This window comes from Labeo rohita, chromosome 3, assembly GCF_022985175.1.
Source record: "Labeo rohita strain BAU-BD-2019 chromosome 3, IGBB_LRoh.1.0, whole genome shotgun sequence".
Lineage (NCBI taxonomy): Eukaryota > Metazoa > Chordata > Actinopteri > Cypriniformes > Cyprinidae > Labeo > Labeo rohita.
Window position 1 is genome coordinate 14,621,123 of NC_066871.1, and position 23,674 is coordinate 14,644,796.

Sequence of the window (23,674 nt, forward strand, 5' to 3'; positions counted from 1 at the left end):
CAATTTGTTCCAAACCTCTATCGATTAAGAATTTTGGTTAAGAAACGGTTTCTGGAAAAATGTACATTTTTAAATGAACTATCCCTTTAACTTGCAAAACTGCATTACAATATTACATCGTTTTTAAACAGTCAAGACTGACTGTATGTAATATCATATCTTTTGAAACTGAAATTTTATTATGGAACTGTTACATCCACTTAATGTACTGGTACAGTATCAGATGGTAATATCATCATCATATTTGAATTTCATTGCAAGGTATTTCAAAGAATACAATGTTACATGCCCTGAGAAATATGATATTATCAAAATGCATTCTGATACTTTATTCAAATTATCTATCTAGTTTGCAAAAATAAAAATAAGCAATGCATGTGATTTCAGCTTCTCTATATAAATTCTTTCCATGCATACAGGTTGGAAAACATACAATTCTAAAGAGCAGAAAAAAAAAAAAAAAAGTCACCAACAAGTAGTTTAACAGCACATTCAGCTTCATAACACCGTTAATGCACTGCACCCTCAGCACAACTGTTTGCAATATCCAGCAGTTTGTTCATGGACATTGTTTTGGCTGTGGAATTTCCTCTTTAGGAATGACCTCACAGAGCAGCAATTCAGATTCAGATTTTAAAAAGAATTAAATTACATTTCAATGGACTGACCACAGGGTGCATAAACAGAGACCATCCTGATCTTTCCAGAACAGGTTTACAGTCTACAACAGAGAGCTTGTTTGATACATTATTCCTCTCACGTCACAACAGCTGTGAAGATTTGACAAATTCAACAATTTAAACAAGAAAAAAAAGCTCAAGATACCAAGTAAACATATTTGTAGCGTATTATAAAAGTCAAAGCTCTACCTTCAAGTAATACAGGATTAGATCACAGCTTTCTTTTCCCCTCCTCTCCAGGTTTACCAGAAGCCTTCAAAGACATCCAGCTTTGTTCGTTCCCTTCGAATTTCATAAGAAAAAAAAAAAAAAAAGTGGAGAGGCACGGTGTCATTTTACTGCTTGAGCTGAAGCTCCTGCCAGCTCCTCCTGCAGCAGGGGCTCTGCGAGGGGGGGAAGCCTTTTTGGGGGCTTTCTTTTTTTGAAGTCTACTTTTTCCACTTAAAATGTTTAGCAAAGTAGTTCAAAGGAAAGTGTGAAATAATACTGCAAGGGGCAACTTCCTGTTCAGACAACTTCGACTCGCTTGTTGTGGAATGACAACCGTCAGGAAGTCAGGTGGTCACGTTGCAACAAGCACGACTACCCTGCAGATCTGTTGCACCGCAACAACTGAGCAGTGGTGCATACAAATGGCAAGCCTGCATAACTACAACATTTGAGAACGTATGAACGCTTTCCGGTTTACACAGTATTTGGAGGCATCTTTCCAGGAACGCCAAAGTGCTTGTTCACTGCTGAAATGCAAAAACGACAAGAAAAAATGCTGTCTTTTGTGCTTGTTCAAATGTCAAGCTAAAGCAAGTGGAGTCAAGTTATAATAATAAAAAATAGCAATAATAAAAAACACTCCCGAGAGAACTTGCAGACATGATCAGGTCTGCAATTTGTCTTAAAATTACAAGTATGCACGAACAGGTCTCGACTTGAAACGGCCGTCCATATTTGGTGTCAGTTATGTCAGTAATCTATAAAGCCGCCAGGACGAGGTACTATCTCTTAAGACTCTGAAGTTTTGCTTTTGGCACTTTTAAGTGTTTTTTCCAGCCTCGATGAGTTAATGCAGACCATCTCTGCCAGTGGCTCTTCCTCGCAAGTGAACGTGTCTGTATTGTGCATGTTCATTGCTAAGCAACAGCTAGGTGATTCAGTCAACAAACTAAAGCTTAGTCGCAAAACACAGACGCCACAAATCATTTCTTGAAGGGTTTTCCATTGTATGACCCTATGGTTTTGAGACTGTGACAAACTTTTGACTTTCATAGACCAAGAAGTTAGTAATAAAAGGTAGACTGGGACACGTTTCAAAATTTTGCATGAGGACCAAATCGTTTCCAGCTGAACTGAAGTGATGAAATGAGAAATAAATGCAAGTGTGAGTGTGTGTATATTATCTAGTCAAAATAAAAAGAAGTAAAATATTATTGTGCACACAGCAGCCAATAAGACTGAGTCAGCTTTATTGCTTAAGTATCATGAAGAAGACACAAGGACATCTGGGCCAACAGATAAGTAAAAAGTCACCCGGGGTAACCAGGGAGGGGTGGGCACTGGAAACATGAGACTTGGGTATGTGCTGTGCGAATCTCTGAGCAGCAGCGTTTCGCCCAGATACCGAGCGAAGGCGATGCACTATCTACGTCATAGCACTAAGACTTTAATGTCTTTTTCCCTTGTCAAGCATGCTTTTTTAAAAATTAAATTTCATTAAGTGACCATCTTTTCGCAAAGTCTTTTCCAAGGAGAGCATTTAGTCAGTGTTGCCAGACTGAAGCGAGTGCCAGTCACACCGCTGGCTTTAGGCTTAAGCTACTGTGAGTGCGAAGACAAGGTCAAGAGATAAAGACCTGAGCTATCAGCCTTTCCACATCACTCAGTGGAAAAATGCTACGCCCACTGAACAAATTTCTATGATGTGTCTTGGTCTGCATAAAAGGCAAAGTATGGTCACTTACGATAAGGCGGCTTTGCTATTCTTTCCTAATCAGAAATAACACAAATAATGCAATTTCACTCATGAATATGGCACGGTAGCTTACGCTGTGACAATGCATGGCGTAAGCCCAAAATAACGCCATTTTTTCAGCCCCATAAAAAGATAATAATTCCTACCTTTATACCAGCCCCCTCTTCCTTATCGTCATTCCAATGAGCTCTACACTTTCCTCCGTCCACTCTCCATCCGTGTTTTGAATGATTTCCCTGAAAACGAAAGGATCAAATGGCAGATAAGACACGATAACTTGGCTTCATCTTTAGCAACTCTACCAGTTACCCACAGCTACATCTCCGAATAAATGAGGTAGCAACGCATTTAGTAAAAGGGAGAAAGCTTCCGGTAATCTCCTTAACGGATTACACTGGGAAATTACTCCTCTATAAACAGCCAACTATCTCTGTGGGTCAAACCGGCAAGCACTTTTTCCCTGACTACCGACACTCTAGTTGTGCACAATCATTTGCTAATCTAAGTAAGATGTTTATGTAGTAAGCGATCTTATTGAGCTCAGCAACCCACTGGCAATATGCATCGTAGATTAAACGATAATATACTTTTGCTTTTTTTTTTTTTCTTCTTTTAAATAGGACGAGGGGAAGGAGTTTAAAATACGAGACTTTGGACATGTCAGAAAAAAAGTTGTAAAGGTAGAGACTCTAATTAAAGTCCACTTCCGAAACAAAGATTCACATATAAATGTACTCTGCCCCTTGTCATCCAAGACGTTCATGTCTTTCTTCAGCTGTAAAGAAATGTTTTTTGAGAGAAACATTTCAGGATTTTTCTCCATATAATGGACTGATATGGTGCCCTTATTTTGAACTTCCAAAATGCAGTTTAAATGCAGCTTCAAACGATCCCAAATGCGGTTGTAAATGATCCCAGCTGAAGAAGAAGGGTCTTATCTAGCGAAACGATTGTATTTTTTAATGAAAAAAAAAAACAATTTAAATACTTTTTAATCTCAAACGCTCATCTTGTCTTGCTCTCCCTGAACTCTGTGTATTATGGTTCAAGACAGTTAGGGTATGTCGAAAAACTGATCGTATTTTCTCCCTCCACTTTAAAAATCATTTCAAAATCATCCTACATTGCTGCAGAGGTACCGACCCAGTCTTTGCAAAGTGAACATGCAAACAAGATTAAACACCCTTAACAAAAAAGTTAAAACAGCAATATATAAGATTATGAAGTTGAGGGAGAACATGGAATGGGAATTTTTTCACATACCCTAACTGTCATGAACTGGAACAAAAACAGTTCAGGCAGGGCGAGACAAGACAAGCGTTTGACGTTAAAAAGTGTATAAACTGTATTATTTTTTTATGAAAATAACCAATTGTTTTACTAGATAAGACCCTTCTTCCTCGGCTGGGATCGTTTACAACCGCATTTGGGATCGTTTGAAGCCGCACTGAAACTACATTTTGGAAGTTCAAACTTGGGGCACCATATCAGTCCATTATATGAAAAAAAAAAACAAAAAAACAAAAACAACAAAAAAAAAATCCTGAAATGTTTCTCTCAAAAAAAAACTATTTCTTTACAGCTGAAGAAAGAAAGACAAACTAACAAGGGGTAAGTACACTATCTGTGAATTTTTGTTCTGGAAGTGGACTTTTTTAATAATTATAATTTTAAAAAAAGGTAGGGTAAAGCAAGTCTTTACATTTTGATAAAAGCCTAAAAAGTATATATTTTTGCAGTTATGGGTGTTGCAATACCCATTTTCACGAAACTAAGATATTTAAAAAATACGATAATATTGACAAATACAGTAATACTGTTAATAATTCTGCACCAGTGACTGTGCAACATAGTAGCACTTGCACCATAAAGACCAGAGCTGCAAACCAATTAGACTCATGATTAAACGATTCAAAACTAGTTTTACATACAATATGTGCGTGTACTGTGTTTATTTATTATGTATACCTAAACACACAAACAAATGTGTATACCTTTTTTAAAAATTGTATGCATTTGTATGTAAACACTTGTATAATTATATTTTACATATAAATCTAACATGTTTTTCCTTAAAGCGGTCATCGGATGCCCATTTTCCACAAGTTGATATGATTTTTTAGGGTCTTAATAAAAAGTCTATAATATACTTCGGTTAAAAACTCTCAATGGTTGTGTAAAACAACTCCCTTTTTACCTTGCCAAAATGAGCTCTGCAAAAATCAAGCATTAAGGATGTGCGGGACTTTGTACTAAATATCACAAAAATAAATAAATAAATAAAAAAATAAAAGTATAAGAAGCCACTGAATTTAATAACTTTCATATACAATAAATTACCTGCGCCTCATAGCGAGCATGCAAAACACTATAAATGCGCTCATTGCTTTCAGAGGTGGATGCTTGCTGTTTGGGAACGCAGTTGTGTAAGACAGTCCTGAGTGCCGAATATACAGAAATACTTTGACGACAGACTTTGTTTGGGCATTGGGGGCACTGATGCTGTGCAACAGGATCTGTCCGCTGGTTAGTCAAATGATCCCGTCCCATCGCAGAGTCACATGACTTTTTTTTTTATTGTGCAGAACGGAGGAATTTATTCGCAAAGATCTATTCCATCTCACATTATTCGCATTAACCCTTTTTCGCACAAGTCAAAAACCACCTCAAGTAAGCGCAAAAACTTTTTTGCAAATTAAGGAAATTTGGCATTTCCATCGCTTGTTTCTTATACGATACTTCAAAATGTGCATAAAAGCAGGGTGATGGAAACATAGCTAGTGTGTAGCTAATACTGCTGAACAAAAAAAATAAATAAAGGAAAAAAAGAAAAAAAAAAAAAAGAAAAACAGTGAACTCTCCGGTGTGGGAGTTTTTCAGCAAGTTATTTTTGTACGCTTCTGTACAGTTATGGTTACAAACTCTCTCTCTTTCTCTTTATACTTGGATTTTAAGTGTAATGCATTGGCCTTAAAAAAAAAAAAAAAAAATACGAACACAAAGTCAAGGATGAATCTGACTGATAACATGGTCATTTCTTTCTCAAAATATCTATAGATAGTGATAATATATCATTATTGTGACTTACTTTGGTCACAATATTAATGTATTGGAAATCTGATTATCATAACAGGCCTATTTGGAGTAATGTGCACTGATGAATCATTCACAATAAGATCAGAAATATGTATTATGACAATAAACTGAATCAACTGCGTTTGACGTCACATTCAAAAAAAAAAAAAAATTTCAACAAAATGTGACAGCTAAAACAACTGACTCAAAGACACTGCCGTATAATGGAGACTTCACTCTCACTGAGACAACAGCCTGGTAAGAAAGGCAGTTAAGAGAGTTACACTGACTCCTGTTTCAACAACTGGGGGTGAATACTTCAAGCTCATGAAATAAGCCTATAGCATCACATAAATACGCGAGAGGGCCAAGCAAGTATCTGATGTGAAAAGTAGAATATAGCCACTTTCAGGGGGGTAAAGTCAGCCTATCAAGATAGAGCTTGGGGCCACACAGACCTGCCCCTCCCCCAGGAACAACCTCTTCTCCTTAAAGTGTTTAACCAGATGGCCATCTCAACAACAGAAGCCTCCCATACACAAACACAAAGACAGTGGCATCTGTTTATGAAGCACCAACATAAGCACAGATGAAAAGATGACCAGTCAAAATCATACCAGTACATTACGTCACTGTAAGACTTTAAATATGTATAAATAAAAAAAAATTATGAATTCTAAATAACAGTTGCTCTAAGCAGGGATGCACAATTAATATGCATTGATATGGCTTAGTACATAGGTAAATGACCTCGAGACGGGAATCAAATTCAGGTCACCGTGAACGCTGTATATCGATGCATTAACCACAAGGCTATTGGCGCCAACAGTACATTTTTTTTAATCCGAAGGGGCTGCAGTTTAACTAAATATGTGACCCTGGATAGTGTTGCACAATATACCGGTACTTAAAAAGTATGGCGATACCCTGCTTTTAAAAATGGTACGATTCCGCATTTTACTAGTACCGGTACTTTAAGAATGCATTTTAATAAGAGCTGTATTTCTGCGTGTCTGTGTTAATGAACGGCGCAGACACTCAGTTTTGTTTATTACAAACATACGCCTTTTTCAGCCTCTGTCGCCTCAATATACAAGTACATGAACACATGAACAATCTCTAGAACTGCTCTGAGAGTCACTTCATGAGCATCTTAACGTTTCTTTTGCGGAAAACTATCGTCATATAATGAAAACACTAAAGGTCTTCACAGCAACCCATCAAAATAAAAGTTTGGTTTAACCTGACAGCTAGAAATATATTAGTTAATGAAGAGATAGTACTACTACTAATAAAAAATGATTAAAACAATGTTTAAGGAATATTTACCAAAAATATATATATACATTTACCAGAATTTATTTACCAGAAAATTGTAAATACACAACACAGTATTTCTGAAAACAAAAAAGAAATAAATAGCCTATAATAAATTCATTCTTTATCAAATGTAATTATCCTTTATAAATTCACTAGACATGCTTTTGATTATTAAAATCAAATAAAACAGAAAAAATAACTATGATCTCCATTTTGATCATCTTTTATTCAATTACTTTTCCTATTGTTTTTTTTCGTAGTATCGGTTCAGTAGTAGTATCGTGTCAGGTATTGTATCGAAGACAAAATACTGGTATCGTGACAACACTAACCCTAGACCACAAAACCAGTCTTAAGTAGCACGGGTATATCTGTAGCAAAATCATTAGGATATTAAGTAAAAATCATGTTTCATGAAGACATTTTGTAAATTTCCTACCGTTAATATATTAAAACTTAATTTTTTATTAGTAATATGCATTGCTAAGAAAATTATTTGGACAACTTTAAGGGCGATTTTCTCAATATTTTGTTTTTTTGCACCCTCAGATTCCAGATTTTCAAAGAGTTGTCATTGCCAAATATTGTCCTGTTCTAACAAGCTATACATCAATGGAAGATTAAAAAAATAAAATAAAATAAAATTGACCCTTATGACTGGTTATGTGGTCAAGGGTCACATTTATGAGTGAAACGCGGCACTGTGTTCATTTGCACACATGATCCAGTGTTTTCAGTGTCTCCGAGCAATTACTAATTTACAGTAACTGCTGCTCCACTCATCTCTGCAATGTGCTCTTTTGGACTGCTTTTAACGTGCATTTGCGAACGCAGTGTGCAAACCATCTTTCCAAACTAGTACAAACACTCATAAACCGGCTGTTGTAAACATAAAAGACTTAAGAGCTCCTTGCAGTTTTACCACTGGTTTACCATTTGAATTAAGAGAGCCATAAATATTAGAACGGTAATTTTACATTAGTACTGTAAAATATTATAGAAAATTGCATTAATTTTACAGTGAAATATTACATAGTAATTTCTTATTTTGTGTATTTAGTACTTCTATTATTGCTTTTAGTAGTACTTACTATTCTAGTCATAGTGATACTCAGAAAACTAACATTTTTCAACACAATCTTTAACAGAAAAATCGCAAGTCGATTTTTTTTCCCCCAAACTGTACAACCCTTAGATTTCAGTCACTAAGACCATCTAAATCAGACTTGGCTTTTCTCATTATGCGTCAACAGACGAAAAAAACATGTGATCATACATGTCATACCAAGAAACAAGAATAAGGAAAAAAAAATGGTTTAAATGCTAGAAATATAATACACAAACAAACTCTGTGAATGCCAACATGTTATGATCTAGTCCCTGGCATTGTTAGGTGTGGACGTGATTATGACTATAGAGGGGCAATGTTCATTTTCCTGATAAGAGAAGCTCAAAAACTGTCTATGATTAACTTGGAGTTGAAAGCATGCCGGTTAAGCAATATACAGATGCTTCTCTGGATCACAACAAGACAAAAACAAATCAAACTGAAAGTGTTCTTGAAGTCTCAATCACTAGTTTTTATCTGGCATGTACTAAAATGACAACAAACTCCAGCAGCTATAAACAGTGGAGGCAAGGGTTTGTGACTCATGACTGCAATACAGTAGCGTCACAAAGAGCTACACAAACACTGTTTTTTTGTCAAACATTTTAAAGCGAAGCTTACTCAGCACTGGGAACCCCTTTAATTCAAACGGAACTGCATTTGCTTACACCAGCAGCAGCTGCTTTGACCCGGCTTTGTTAGTGCTGCCCAGCACAGGCATGAATAGGAAAAGCCCAGAAGGACGCGGGCTTCGGGGGGGGAGGAAAAAAAAAAAAAAAACGCAAGCGCTCATCTACACAACTGAAAATGACTACAGACAGATGAGTGTACTGACCTGTGTTGCTTCTCTTCAATGTCTTTGGTGGCAATAGCATCCAATTCTCTGTAAGGAAATAAACAGATGTTAAATTAACAATTTGACTTTTCATTCTTTAATATGCAATGGCTGACAAAACCAAGTGGAGCTGGATTATACCTGACATTTAACTTTAGAAAGGTGAATGCAAAGTACACATTTCATTCTTGCACTGATGGAAACCTTGTGCAAGCACCTCACAGCCAAAACATTTTTCTTTCTAAAATTTTCAGTTTCGTTACTGGTGAAATAGCAATTACACAATTATTGCAAGTGCCATATGCTTGAGTGATTTATCCAATGACAACCACAAACATCCTATCACAACATACACCACAATATAAAACCAAAATCAACTCATTAAGCCTCTCGCCATATTTACATAGTGGGAAATGAAGAAAAGATAAGAAAAGATAGACGGACACACTTACAATTGTAAGTCACAGAGTGATCGGGACGATTTCAGCCTATAATTTTCAACCAGACTTAGCCAACCTTACTCTCAAAACAATACGTGGTTAATAAAGAAACAGACTCGTTGGAAACAAAACAAGTGATTCAGTTTAACATTAACGCTAGCTATACTGTATTTAGCCGGTTAAAGGCAGAGAGCAGCGCCATCGACATCTCCTCCCCCACCACTGGCTTCAGCAGCTGCTGCTGCTAACGGGGCAAACCAGCAACCTTGACCTGCCCTTAAAAACATTACAATGTAACGCACTCAAAACATGTTTCTAAACAACTTTTACTCTCAAAGAGCCACTTCGTCATGTCTGTGTTTCCTTTACTCCGGTCTGAGAGAAGGAAAGAGCTTTTTCTTTGGCATTTTCCCCCTAACCTTATGCGTTAGCTACCGTGACTGCGTACTTTAAAAAGCTAACGTTAAACACAAAATAAACAAATAGCACTTAAACGCTAGCCACTACACGAAGCTATTAAAGCGGGTTAAAAGAAAGCAAAGTGCTTATCCAATTATTAAACATCGTTTTTTCTTGATGTGCGCAATTCAGCTGCTGAGCTAAGAGTGCTAACAAACCAGCTGGCTACTAAATCCTCTGTCTTTTAACAGCTTAACGAAACAAACACGGTTTTGTTAATGCTAACATTAGCTGAATAGCTACACGATCGTATTTTTGTTGAATTATTATAAAACGAATGTTGCCGGTAGCAACCAACTAACGTTAACCAGAAAACGAGTCGACGTCGATAAAAGTTGCAGGACGTCGAATTAAACATCCAGATTAAATCGGCATCTTTTCAAAACACAGCAGAGAAAACACTAACCGGCAAGAAGGAAACCTCATATATAAATGGTGTACATTTTATATTTGTAAACGCGTTAATGATACACCGACTGCAATGTCACTTCGATGCCATTATGTGAAAGCAGGAGATCAATGTACCACACCGAGATGCATAAAAGATAATGCAGACAGTACAGTACTCACATAAACATTTAAATCGTGTAACCATCATGCAAACGAAAACACAGTAAAACATTCACCCGTGCTTCCACTGCTGAGCTCAGCTCAGATATCGCAGATCCGCTGCTGGATACATTTACACCGCTTTATGTGGTTAAAATCACAAATACACACACGAACGGACCGCAGAACTCACCTCTTGTAGTTTAAAGTGCAGTAGAGATGAAATGAAAGCAAATAATAAGGCTATAGAAATTCAACACATTTGCAGAGTCTAGGAGGGGAAACATTTGTCCTGCTCGATCGCCATTTTCTTCTCTCGCATTCATGCATTCATCCCTGTAACTGCAGGAAGAGCTCAAGCGCTGCTCTCAGAGCACTTCCTCCAACTCTACACACTCACCTCCAAAATGGTGGCCACATGCAGGCAGTGTTTCAAAACCTAGTGAGCTGTCTATCCAGACTGCACTTTTGGGCTTCGAGAACACTTGCAGTATTCTTTTATATTATAGGGAATTGAGAAGCATGCTTCTAAAAGAGCTATGATGCGTGAAACGTGAACTTAGCTGATTTTAATGTCTCAGAAGTGCTGTCTAGATAGGCAGCTCACTGGGTTTTGAAACACGATCAGGGAGCTGATGGTTAACGAGACTCGTCATGGTGGCTTTGCTGTTTCACTAATGTTAGATGCGTCTGCCAACGTGATATAAAGTCAAATTTTGGAGGGAAAAATGACTGGGTTATAATGAGAAAAATGTATTATGGCAAGAAAAGAATAGACTAAGAGAATTTATAATAGAAATAGACATAATAATGTCATTAAGGAATGTTTTAGCCAAACAGATGGCAACTCCATTAACATTTAGACAGACAGTTTAAGAAAATATCATTGTCATGCTGAAACCAACATACATTTGAAGGACAATGGGGTAAAAAAATAATCCCATATACAATAGAACAGAAATAATATACGCTAAAACAGTTGAATTAGTTTCAAAATGTGCAGAAGTGACTTTGTAATGTCACACAGATGGGAACAAAAAGTCAAATACATAAACAGAGCCTGTTACACCTTATGAAATGTGACCCAGGACAACAAACAGAGTCATAAGGGTCAGTTTTTGTTTTTTTTAATGGAGTATTATACATTATATAAATATGCTTTCAATTGATGTATGGTTTGTGGCACAACTGGAGGGTGCAAAAAACAAAACAAAATCAAAATATTGAGAAAAATCACCTTTAAAGTTGTCTAAATGAAGTTCTTAGCAATGCATATTACTAATCAAAAAAGTTTTGATATATTTACGGTAGGAAATTTATAACATACCTTCATGGAACATGATCTTAATATCCTAATGATTTTTGGCACAAAATAAAACCTGATAATTTGGACCCATTTAATGCATTTTTGGCTATTGCTACAAATATACCCGTGCTACTTATGTCTGGATTTGTGGTCCAGGGTCAGAAATCTATTCCATTTATGATCCATATTTTTTGCATTTTTCAGTAATATTGTGTTCTAATAGTAGTTTGATATTCTTAGTGTCATCGAAGTATTCTGAATATATTGTATTCAGAACTTTTCTGTAAATAAACTATGAGCTAAAACACTTTTAGGGAAACCACCTAGACAAAACAGATCTCTCATTGTTCGGTTGTTTGTTTACAGCGAATACCTTCACCATTGTGAAATACTCTTTCAGCACAAGACAAAAACACAGACCAAGTGCAAACTAGGAAAAACCTAAATCAATCTACAACAATATAGACGCAGACCAGCTTTTAGTCTGGAATTTGCCTGCGTTTTCACTTTGAAGACAAAGCAGTGGCACACAGTTGCGCTGTCCTTTTGAAGCCTGCATTCTGCCTCACTAGGCAGGAATCGCACAGAAATGGCTACTTTCAAACAGAAAACAACCCGTTATAAATGTATAAACTCGATCGAGATTTTACATAACATTTACGTTTACATAACATTTTAATTTGGGTGTCATTGCACAAAAGTAGGATACTAAAAATACACGAGCAGGTAGAGCCACATTCCATTAAGTTCAGAGGTACAACGCACAGACATTTTGCATATTTTGTATGACGCTGCCAACAATTGCTTGCATGAAACCACATCAGAATAAGCCTTTTGTAACTTTAAACATTAATTATTCGGCTCTTTAATATGGTTATATATCTTTTTAATCCTTTCATTGTCATCCCAAATATTACGCAAGACATATTTTGTCGGTTTCATCACAAATGTCTTAAAATAAGAAAGTAGCATCGCATAGTGCCCGGGACAGCTCAGGCCTCTGCGTCTGTGGTACTGAGAATGAATTTTGTATGAGACATGAATATTGATGATCGGCGGAGGTCCGGGGCCAGCTGCTTGTGAGTGAGTTAGCTGCAGTAGGACAAGGGTCAGTTTGGTCAGGCCAGTGGGCTCCTCTCCCCCCTCCCATACCGATGAGAGCAAGGGGAGCCTGGGAACGCGGGCAGATGCATTGTGCTCGGGCAGACAGGGCAGGAGGAGGGGAACAGCTTTGCATGACAAATACATGGCTGGCTTTGGCTTTCAGAGACTCGCTTGCAAACTCACTTAATAGTGAGCTCTGTTACGCTGGAGTTGTATTTCAAAATGGTCTAAGTATACATCATATTCTAATCAACACAACTTTGCCGGAAAATCATGAAAATGTAGAATTTTCATGCCACCTGCATTATTTGGGTTCCCCTCTTTGGTCTTTACCTCTGTTCCCCTAATCCTCATTATTCACCGGTCCCCAGATGTACCAGGAGTCTCACCAAGAAGGGCGCTATTTTTCATTCGCTCTCGCCCAATTCCTCCACTACCCCATCATTATACTCAATCTCTATCTGTCTCTCACCCATCCCCCTAGAGTCACTCTCTCAGACAGGGTGCCAGCTGTGAAAGGGATTTGTCAGAGCTGAATTACACTCTGCATCCAACCAATTACCTGTCCGACTGTTCGCAGGTCAGCCTGCACTGCTGTGCTTCCAGGCTCGATTTATCCATCAGACCACTATTCTGCAAGGCATTTATCATTTTCACACAGCCATGCGCCCTGTCATTTATAAATGTTAATACACACCACTGCCTCATCAACTGCTAACCCTTGAGAGTAAGACAGCATTTTTGCTGTTGTGCTCGTTTATGGAAAAAGTCAGCGGCCTTTCTTTTCATACTTTCAGCTTGCTTTACATTACATTTTATTACATTACATTACATTATATCATATTTAGGGCTGTCAAACAATTAATCGTGACTAAAAAAAGTTTTTGTTATAATAATATATATGTGTGTGTACTGTGTATATTATATAAGAAAAATATGTTTATATATTTAATATATTTATATAAAATATGAATTATATCAATAAAAATATATACATGTAAATACAGGTGAATATTTTTAAAATATCTACTGTATGTGTATTTATATATACATAATAAATATACACAGTACACACATATAAGGTAAACAAAACTTATTTTTTTTATGCGATTAATCGTTTCACAGTACTAATATTATATTATATTATATTATATTATATTATATTATATTATATTATATTATATTATATTATATTCAAGTCTCTTATGCTCACCAAGGCTGATTTACTGAACAAAAAAAAAAAAAAAAATATATATATATATATATATAAAAAAAAAAAAAAAATATATATATATATATATATATATATATATATATATATTATAATATTATTGCAATTTAATATAGCTGTTTTATATTTTAATGTATTTATTTATTTATTCCTGTGGTGATAAAGCTGAATTTTGTGCAGTCATTGCTCCAGTCTTCAGTGTCACATGATTATCGCATACGAAATATGTTTTGTTGATAAAGTTTGAGTTTGCCTAATATATGTGTGTACTGTGTGTAATTATTATGTATATATAAATACAAGCACATTTGTGTACATATTTACGAAATATTTTTAAGTATATGTCATTATTATATTTTTTCTAGAATTTATATTATATATAAATAAAACAATTTTGTACGTAACATATTTCTCTTAAATATATATATTAATTTGTGTGTATTTATATATACATAATAATTACACACAGTACACACACATATTACGCAAACTCAAACTTTTATTTTGCATGCGATTATTATTATATTATTGCCAGCCCTAATTATTATTCATATTAAAAACAGTTGTGCTGTTTAATATTTTTTGTGAAAACTGTCATACCTTTTCAGGATTCTTTAATGAATAGAAATGAGAAAGCTTTTGTAACATTACATCACTACTGTAATTTTTCAATTTAGTGCATCCTTGCTGATTATTTTTTTTATTTTATTTTTAAAATCTTACTGACCCCAAATATTTTAATGCCAATGGTTTATTTTAGAGCTGCAAAATGATTAGTAGCAATTAGCTGATTCAAAATAAAAGTTTATGTTTATATACTATATGCGTGTACTGTGTATATTTATGTAGATTTATATGAAGTATTTATATATATAAAGTATATATATATATATATATATATATATATATATATATATATCGGGTGAGTAAATGATCAAGAAATTTTAATTCTGGAGCGAACTAATCCTTCAAAATAATAATAATAATAATAATGATTTTTTTTTTAAATATTACCAATTTGATTAACACTGCAAAATATATTTTTAGAGCCATATGCTTTAACCTTTACACATCTATTTCTGGTGATCTCAGTCTTCACAGCTTGACTTGTTTCAGAGCCACTCCAGTCACGTAAAAGCAATATAAAGATGCAAATGACACTCGGAAGAGCGATCTTATTGTCATTCATGTATGCGTGCAGTATATATTTTAGATGGAAGCATTTTCACCTAAAGCTGCTTGCTACAGCTCCATTCAAAAACTTTGCTCTGGTCCAAATGAGACTCATTTGCATGTGCCCATCCCGCCCTCATCTCAATAATTCACATCTATCTGTGTAATGTGTTTCATCTGCAAGGCATGCATTTGAGTTTAGACTTGTTAAGTCTTCTAGACGACTCACACTGTGCTTTCACTCTTCTGTGGAACGAAAAAGTACAGAAGTGTATGAATTTTAAAAGTAAATGTCACATGTACTTCACAGATCACGTCACTTCAACTAAAAGTAAAGCCAGGAACCCTGAAGCATAATAAGAAAACCTTTCAGTTCAAGAAAACATCTTTCATGGAAACAATTTCCATGCCTAAAGATGAATTCTCTGCTATTGTAGTTTTGCTAATCTGATCTGGCTTAGGTCAAATCATATCCATAACATAGATGGACACCCTTGTGGCCCACATTGTCCCGTCTCACTGGGGGGTGTTTCTGTGAGCAACAGCTCTGCCAGTGCAGTGCAGTGAAAGTCGGCAATGATACAAAACAGGGCTTTGAATGAACTCACACCATGGCCATATCCACTACAGTAAATAGAAACTTTGACCTGCTTCCTTATAGCCCCACTCCCCTTTCCATGAATAGTTTTTACCCCCTATAGCAGCAGCCAGTAGTCGATGATGAATGAACAACAATATGCAAAAAGAACAAGCCTGAAAAAATTAATTAAATGAAACAAAACCGTCAATAGAATGTGAACATTCCAACTACTCACTCCATTTTGCCTTAACACTACACAGGAAGTTGTGCCAGGTAAATACTTACTTATCCCCATGTGACAAGGCTACCCGGAAGTGGCAAAATTTCAAAATAAAAGATGTTTTGTCCAACCCCAAAGCTGGTCTCCAGCATATATGTGTGTTCTGGATGCTAGTATCACCAGAAAGTCTTCAGAACACCACAAACCTGAAAAGCCTGAAACAGCTTTAAATTCACGCTGGTCCAAAGTGAGTGAAATTAACTGCAAGAGCAGCTAGCAGGAATGTTTTTGACACGTACATTAACCAAATGCATTAGTTAAACATAGTACAAAGGATTGTACTGAAACAAACCATATACTTTTTGAAAAATCTGCTTACCTGAGCACTTATCGCCATACATCAGCTTGAGACTTACTAGATCTACTATGTTTGCTGCAATTCAAAGATAAGAACTTGGGAGAACTGACGAGAAGAAAATATACAAGACCAGCGACTGGAGAGATGAGTGGAGCTCATCGGGTGCCCTAATGATGCCTCTCTCTTCAGATAGTGGTCTGCAGCCCTCACACCGGCTCTAATGAGCAGACCACTCATCTTCCACTGCCATCTATCATACTTTCCGGCGGAAAACACTGTCTTCTCTCATCACCAGCCACACATGAAAGAGACCTGGCCACTTTAAGAGCAAAGATCTTTATCTTGCCACTTCACACATGGGCCTGATTCACAGACAGAGAGAAAAAGGCCACTTCACCTGAATCCTTTTGAATCAGAATGCAAACAGCAGCCAGGAAGGAAATAGGCGAATAGCAGCACTATACTGAGAAAAATATCCAGTTAAATTCACGGTAAAAACAGCATCTGTGGTTGTGAGAAATTCAACATCGAAATATGGTGACGATGTATTCGGAAATGGCTCATTAGTGCATGTTTACAACTTTTAATCAACTCATAAATTGCTAGTAAATGTCACAAAAAATGACACAGCAAGTAACACACTTATTTAAAAACCAAATTTTAAAGTAGAAAAACTGAAGTAACATTTTCTTGTAAAACATGCTCTAATAATTTAATTTACACTACCAGTCAAAAGTTTGTGAACAGTAAGATTTGTAGTCTATAAGTCTATAAGTCTATATAAGTCTAAATAAGTCTAAAAACAACCAGAATTATTTTTCTATTTAAAATAACTGTTTTCTATTTTAATATATTTTAAAATGAAATTTACTCATGTGATTTTAAAGGTGAATTTTTAGCATCATTACTCCAGTCACATGATCCTTCAGAAATCATTCTAATATTCGGATTTGCTGCTCAAAAACATTTATCGTTATTATTATTATTATTATTATGGTTAGGTTTGATGAATAGAAAGTTCAGAAGAACAGCATTTATCTGAAATAGAAATCTTTTGTAACATTATAAATGTCTTTATCATCACTTCTGATCAATTTAAAGCATCGTTTCTAAATAAAACGATTAATTTCTTTCCCCAAAAAAATACTTGAAATGACTGAAAATTTAGCTTTGATCACAGGAATAAATTGGATTTTAAAACATATACAAATACAAAGCAGCTATTTTAAATAGTAAAAATATTTCACAATATTACTGCTTTTACTGTATTCTGGATCAAATAAATGCAAGCTTGGTGAGCAGAAAAATATTAAAACATTAAATATCTTACTGTTCAAAAACTTTTGACTGGCAGTGTGCTTCTTTTTCAAAAAATATTTTTACAGTGTGTATTTCATTATGTAAATGTTAATATACCAGTCTCAATCTGCTTTCTACACACATAAGAAACAATAGCCCCTTTCACACACACAGTCTTTACTGTTAAATTACTGTCACGTTTCCATTAACAAATCATGTGTGAACAGGACCTTTTCCAAAACACTAGTAAATTCTTTCTGGCAATTTACCAATATGAGAAGTCGTAACATTACCAGTAAACTACCGGTAATGTGCTCCGTGTGAATGCCGAACGAGATTACCGGTATGAGCATGTACAAGTTCAGAACAAGCTGGTGCAAGACGTCAACTCTGGGCCAATCATAACATTCTGACACAAATTACGCATTTACTCCGCGCTGTGTAGTTCGGTTTGAAGTTGTCTAATACGATGTCTCTGGGCCAAAAGCAGCTGCTTGAATGTGAACGTTTAACACAAAAATGAAATATCAACAAAAATACTGATTACAGAATTTACCGGTATTCTGAGACTGAAGTGTGAATGGTGCTTTACCGGTAAAAAGACGGAACATCATTGCCTGTGTGAACAGCACATTTTTGTATTAAAGAAGTTCCAGTAATTTTATGGCAATTTACTGGTATTACTGTGTGAAAGAGGCTAATGAGAAGAAACTAAACTATTTACACAAAATCTAATTATATGTGATGTTTTACACAAGGACTTCTTAAAACTCTTTTTACTGTTCTTCACTGTTAATTATATGTCAATTCATGGTTTTCCCTTCAAAAACTATAAACTTACGAGTATTTTACAGTTTTTCCACAATATTTTTTTTTTCTGTAAAATTTACAAACATTTTTACTGTGCAGGTTTGCAATCTCAAACGTTTCTAAAGATAAAACGCATCCATTGCCGAAACAGGTTATTTTTGTTCTGCAGGACAACATATTCCCCCATCTTCCAACTTTAAAATTTTATGAATATCCAATAATGTGTTTGGCTTTATCTCCTATTAATCTTTTATTGCATAACAGTGCAGTAGAGCGTGCACATTATTTGGAGCCAGGAGCTTGGCAGGGTGTCAGGTAGCGAATGGGTCTCCTCACAGCCCCAGGTCCTGAATACCATCCATGTGTTTTTATTTAGTATAACAAAAGACTCTTCACCACAGGGCAGGCTTCCATGAGAAACACTGTCCGGCATGTAAAGAGGAGGAGCACAGGAACCTCTTGACATGTTAATTGACTTGATTAGCATTAACATTACTGGGATTCCAAAAGCAGCCAAAAAGCTCTACAGTTAACTCTTCATTTGGCTGCAGTTTGATTCAAACCATCAGGCTGAAAAAGTAAACACTGTTTTTATTTTAGATATGCAGATAGGCATGTTTTCTCTGTCAAATAAAGAGACATAAAGGGAAAATTCCAAACCTTCAGGTCAAAAACAACATTGCATTGGACCCCATTTTATTGTTTGGACAAAAAAGAGAGATGATGACAATTTTTCGGTGAAAAGGTCTAAACTCATTCAAGGTCGTAAAATCATGAAGAGTCCAAAAATGGGTTCAACTGCAGGAATAATAAATAAAGTCAGGTATGTTCCCCTGCTGACTGATCCCAAAGTGAGCTATGGGTGGCATGAGGTGATGGTAATTATTACAGACAAAAAGAAGGCTACAGAGTGCATCGCTGGACCCTGATGTGAGCATGCTTTCATGGTGAAAAATGCAGATCGAATCTGTGCATTATGAGCTGTAAACGCTGGAAAATGAAACAACCAGAACCGAGGTTGGTTGGATGTTGCCCTGGCATCTTGCCAAGTGCTCATTACCGCAGAACGCGTGTGCCGTTGGGCCAGCCAATGTGACGCCCGTTGCCGTGGCAACAGCAGAGCAGACAGGCGATGTAATGCATCATATTTCAGCAGACCAACTCAATTCAATTCACACAGATCCAATCTATGGGTTGTAAGTGGGGGGTGAGCGCAGGCAGGGGAAAGCTGGTACTACAGAAATAAATTGCCATGAGACCATCAGCTTTCCATGCAGATTTTTTTCTAACGCTGTCTGTTAGAAACTGAAATATTCATTGTCCTGCACAAATTGGTTTTATTCAAATCTGGATGCAACCGCTTGCCATGGAGCGAGATGATACAATAGCTGGCACACACGTGTGTGCCCATTTTTCCTTATTCAGCTGTTATGTCAGAAACATATCCAAGCTATACTGTACAAGTCATATAGCTAATGACTTATATACAGTTGTGATATTATGTACAAATTAAATTTTTTGAATAAAAATACCCTGAAACTAAAGAATGTTATAGAGACGTAACTGTCCAGAGGAGACTGAAATTCTCTCTCAAAAAAAAAGTGGTCTTTCTTATTTATTTACTGAAAAAAATGTATATGTTTATATATAATAATTATGATTAATACATATTTACTGAATAAATAATAAAAGCATTTCTATTACAAAAAAGGAGGATCACATGACACCGAAGACTGGAGTAATGGCTGCCAAAAATTATTTTATGCTCATCAAGGCTGCATTTACTTGATCAAAAATACAGAAAAAACTAATATTGTGAAATATTATTACAGTTTAAATTAATCTTTTTCTATTTTAATACATTTTAAAATATAATTTATTATACTATAGTTCCTGTGATGCAAAAATGAATTTACATCAGTCATCACTCCAGTCTTCAGTGTCACGTGATCCTTCAGAAATCATTCTAATATGCTGATTTATTACTTTTATTATGAATGTTGAAAACAGATATTATTCAACAAATAAACAACATTTTTGACACCTGTGATTCTTTTTTCAGGATTCTTTGATGAATAAAAAGTACAGCATTTATTTAAAATAGATTTTTTCCCCCTAACAAGATAAGTCTTTGCTATCATTTTTTTCTATCAATTTAACAAATTAATTTCTTTCAAAAAAGAAAGAATAAAAATTTACTTTATGATAGTTTATATTGTTACAAAAGATTTCTATTTTTAAAAAATGCTGTTCTTTTTAACTTTTTATTTATTTAAAGAATCCTGAAAAAAGTATGACAGGTTCCAATAAAATATTAAGCAGCACAACTGTTTTCAACATTGATAATAAATCAGCATATCAGAATGATTTCTGAAGGATCATGTGACACTGAAGTCTGGAGTAATGATGCTGAAAATTCAGCTTTACATCACAGGAATAAATTGTGTTTTAAAATATATTCTTATAGAAAACACTTATTTTACACCGAAATAATATTTCACAATATTACTGCTTTTTATGAATTTTTGCCAAAATATTGAGACAATCGCCTTCAAAGCTGTCCAAATGAAGTTCTTAGCAATGCATAATACTAATCAAAAATAAAGTTCTGATATATTTATGGTAGGAAATTTACAAAATATCATCATGGAACACAATCTTTACTTAATATCCTAATGAGTTTTTTCATAAAAGAAAAATCAATAATTTTTACCCATACAATGTATTTTTGGCTATTGCTACAAATATACCTGTGCTACTTATGACTGGTTTTGTGGTCCAGGGTCACATATATAAATTGATGGACTGATATATCAATGGAACTGATAAACATACTTACAGATTAAAATATCTAAGAACTTGGCACTTGACATTTTTTTCTTATCTCAGGTATCTTTAAGATCTGGTATCTGAAATGGAATCTTACTAACATCAACAGCTTGGAGAGATCTGACCCTTTTGTAGATCTCCCACCGAGACTTCAGTCTCTGGGTACAGCAGTGGCATTAGGAGGACAGACAGGCACACAATAGTCTCACACCAGAGCAGATGTTTCCTAATTACAGTAAGCTCTTTAACGCAACTTCACTCATTACAGGCCAAATGCTATGATACTCCACTTACAGCAGATCACAGGGAGATTTGGTGGCTGCGAATTCCCTTTAACGAGCATTTTCACCTCTCTAGCTTTATAATGAGAAGATCCCAGGTATTACCCTGCAGGTAAGATGCTAACAGATGCCCCCCTTTGTCTGCAAAACCTCTTTAGCACATGCGGATGAAAGCTGGTAATGAGATATACTGTTATTATTTCGAAAAACATTATGATTTATAATCAAAGCCTTATTTTAGTGGATATAGTTAAAATGTCCTGTCTCATCTGATTTGAAAATTGTTAGAACATCATCATTTTTCCACCAGCCTAGTTTTAATTGTGCATATTGATGTTTTGTTGTATAACAAAAGCATTTTACTTTCAGTATTGTACATAAAGCCCACGTTTTGGCTCAGGCCGACTTTAAAGACCACTTAGCTGTGTGGGCTTGTGCAGGACTATTGACTTGGAAACGTTTAGTATGGAAAACAACGTCCATCTGAGATGAACCTCAGACACAAAGGTTTTAACCCATAGTGGAAAAACCGCATTGGATTCCTTTCCAGACCTCTAAAGAGACCAGGGATATTTCCACTCCGTGTTTTCTCCAGAGCATTGACATAGTGAGCAGTGATAAGGCCGTACAGAAGACGATTATTTATTCATGTGAGGGATAAAGTTGCACACCTCCCCGTCTTGACCATGGGTACCGACTCAAAATGATTCCGAGTTAATTTCCTGGCACTATCAGGGTTTCAATAATGCAAAGTCACTAAATCGACTCGCAGGGGCACTAATGTATCTAATGTCCTACAAATTATCACGCAGGAACAAATAGCTAATGTCCAACAAATTATCACGCAATAGACATCAAATATCTGTTTACACATGCATCTGCTTTAAAATGCAAGTGAAGTGCTTGTCATGAATGGGACAGAGGTAGATTTGCTGTTTATGTACAAGTGAAAACAAAGACTGAGGAGGCAGACAATCAGACAAGATGCCTGCTGGGCATCGCAAACTGTTTTCTGTCTGCTCACTCTCTCAACCAGCTAGCCAACAAAAATCAAACACACCCTGCAGTACAGCTGTCAACCTTTAAGTCCCTTCAGCACATCAGCAGCCAATAAGGAATTAAAGGGAAAGTTTACCCAAAAATGAAAGCTCTGTTATTAATTACTCACCCTCATGTCGTTCCAAACCTGTAAGACCTTTGTTCATCTTTAGAACATAAATTAAGATATTTTTGATGAAATCCAAAAGCTTTCTGACCCTGCATAGACAGCAATGCAACTGAAATGTTTAAGGCCCAGAAAGGTAGTAAGGACATCATTAAAATAGTCCATGTGACATCAGACTAACAGAATTTGTATTTTCTGTACGTAGTGCACTCTATAGGGGATAGGGAATGATTCAGACAGTGTTAGGGGTGTAATGATACATGTGTTCGTACCGAATCGTCACGGTACGGACATCTCTGTTTGATGCATTATGCCTTACAACGAATACAGGCAATTCGCAGTAATGCAACACTGTTTTATAACCACCAACAGAAGAACAGCGAATGCCAGGAGTTGCGCACTTGAAAACAAAGACCACTAGACAGTGACCATGTGCTGATTCTGAACACGTCTCTCACTGATAAAGGAGCATAACGTTACTTTAAAGGCTTGCGCGCTCAACTGTTTGCGAGATGGAGCTTTGTGCTCTTGTATCCTACCTCTCTCATTCGCCACAAATCCAAATATTCCATAATACTATAATCCAAATAATTCCATAAACTATTATGTAAATTACAGGCTTTGTACTTTAGTCACGTTCCAACGGTGGCTGTATTTTATTTTGATAAAGTAACGTTACCTTAAAGGAGAAGTCCACTTTAAGAACAAAAATTGACAGATAATGTATACTATTTACCCCTTGTCATCCAAAAGGTTCATGTTCTTCAGTCGTAAAGAAATTATGTTTTTTGAGGGAAACATTTCAGGATTTTTCTCCGTATAATGGACTGATATGGTGCCCTTATTTTGAACTTCCAAAATGCAGTTTAAATGCGGCTTCAAACGA

At 35.8% G+C, this 23,674-nt stretch overlaps 1 protein-coding gene across 7 annotated transcripts in view; it reads right to left on the reverse strand.

Annotated features, from left to right (window-relative positions):
• LOC127162925 (trinucleotide repeat-containing gene 6A protein) overlaps positions 1–23,674 on the reverse strand; it is a 79,590-nt gene that overhangs the window by 26,877 nt on the left and 29,039 nt on the right. For 2 of the 7 annotated variants that reach the window (XM_051105857.1, XM_051105859.1), the window contains exons 1-3: positions 10,626–10,813; positions 8,985–9,032; positions 2,793–2,882 (exon numbers count right to left, since the gene is read on the reverse strand). The gene's annotated coding sequence lies outside the window, so the exon portion shown is untranslated. Of the gene's footprint in view, positions 1–869; positions 963–2,792; positions 2,883–8,984; positions 9,033–9,436; positions 9,651–10,625; positions 10,815–23,674 lie in introns of those variants that run through there. The other 5 variants (XM_051105854.1, XM_051105853.1, XM_051105860.1 and 2 more) reach the window with 5 other exon arrangements.